A 2,156-nucleotide genomic window follows, 5' to 3' on the forward strand; every position below is an offset into this window, starting at 1 on the left:
CATGTGAAGCGCTGTGGGGGCAACCATGGACCGCACTGCCTGGGTGATCTCTGTTCTTTGCGCCCCCTGTCCCCTCCCCTCCCCCCTGGCCAGCTTCCAAGACCTAGCACTCAGGCAGCCCCCACATGTGCACACCCAACTCCCTGACCCCCACCTCCCACACACACCCCCTACCCCCACCACACACAATGTACAAAATCAAGCCATTATTTTGAGCTATTATGCAATCGCCTCTGTATATGCTACTCAAACGCACATAAATCAGAACTAAAATTTTTTTTGAAATAAAATTAAAATCTTATAGTAGATGTTTGATTTTCAGTATACTACTTGCTTTTTATCTATACTTTGTTGAAATGATTTCTCCTGAAAGATTTTATTTGGTGCCATTCTCGGGAGGTCTGATGCCACCGAAACCCCCACCAATAGGTTAAGGGTGATGGGGCTGGTTGCTAGAGGGGTCACAACCCCTCACTACCTGATTGGTCATGCCTGGGCCTCGTGAACTGCAAGCCAGAACTTCTGGGGCTTCAGGGGCAGGCCATGCACCATGAGGGTGGTGTTTCTCAGTCAAGTGTTTCCCAGGTAAACGGTGGACTTTCTGATGTCTGGGACCATGTGATGGGGGCAGGGGATTCTGGGACCAACATGGCAGTGAGCAGAGCAAGGTTTGGTGTCAGGTGGATAGGGCTTCAGAGTTTGATCAAGAGTGCGCAGCTTCAACTGAAGTGTATTACTCTATATCAGAATTATGATGGCTATACTTTGCTCTATCCAAATGAATGACTCAAGTGGATATGAACTTTATACGTTACCATTTTGGTGACTCATGCTGCCCAAAGTAATTCAATTCACTGTACCCACAATGCCTTTGAAGAGCCATTCTTTAACACCACTCCAGTAAAAGACTGAGAACTTTAACCTGTATGCATGCAGCCTTCTATTCCTTAACAAACAGAAATTTAATTCTCCAAGTCCATCAGGCAGTCATGACCCAGATAACTGTCAAATGTCCTAGTCAGCTTAGTTTTAAAGGGATTATTTTTCACCAATTTATAAACATAAGAACTTAAGCAACATCCCTAAACAGATGCAATGGGAAACAATTATTAGAGACACTGAGTTATACTAAAAGCCAGGAGGCAAATGCATGTGCAAGTAATGCATTATATTCTCCTCTCATGGACCAAAACACGTTTTCTTATAAATTCTTCAGTGACCAAACTTGAACTGTGCACAAAAATTGTGAGACCAGTGACTTAGTCTAGATTTGCCTGAACTATTTCTTTGGTACTTATCAGGGACCAAATCTGAGGGCCAGATTTCTTGATGGTAATTTGGAAAACATATAGAGTTGTGCCTCAGATCAAAGGATGGATTGACATATGTAGGGTTTCTTCCTCTTTTGTAGAATAATTCTAATGTTTCTTAACAGGCATGTTCTTTTCTATGACAGAGAGCTCATTTCCAACAGTTGTATGAAGGCTCAGATCCAGCAAAGCACATGAAATCAACTGGACTATTCCATATACTTAAAACCCTACATGAGCTTAAGTGCTTTTCTGGTTTTGCACCAAACCCCACTGAAGCATTGGTGACGCGAAGGGGGTGCAGGTGGGTGCACATGTACCCCTTGAGTGTGACGGTGCACCCCCTGCGAAAAGGCGCCACCGACACTGCTGACACTGCCAGCAGCGTCTGTGGGTGGTCCGTGATTGCCAGTGGTGTCTGCGGGTGGTCGCTGACCACTGATCAAAGCTCACACCCTTCCCCCCTGCTGACAGCGCTGCAGCTGCCTGCAGGAGCTCCCCAGTTGCCACCACCATGTTCCCCCCGCCACCACTGCCAGCGTTGCGCTGCCTGTGGCAGCTCACCGTGCCCTCTCAGCCTCTGTGGGCACACAGCACTCATGCACTAAGTAAAATAAATGAAAAAACTCTCACTAACTTCCATGTGCATTGTTTGGTCAGGTTCTAAGTCCCCTGTGGCTCTGTTTACAGCTTCTAATAGAATTTTCAATTAGTTTGCTGCTAAATATAGGCTTAGTAAACGCTTCTTATTCACTATCAATAATTATACTAGTCAGAGCAACAGGCCTTCAACCAGGGGTTAAAGAATTGACTAACACAGTGGATCAAAGCAAAGAAACAAAACTG

This window comes from Crocodylus porosus, unplaced genomic scaffold (genome assembly GCF_001723895.1).
Source record: "Crocodylus porosus isolate Cpor-Errol unplaced genomic scaffold, CroPor_comp1, whole genome shotgun sequence".
NCBI classification, from domain to species: domain Eukaryota; kingdom Metazoa; phylum Chordata; order Crocodylia; family Crocodylidae; genus Crocodylus; species Crocodylus porosus.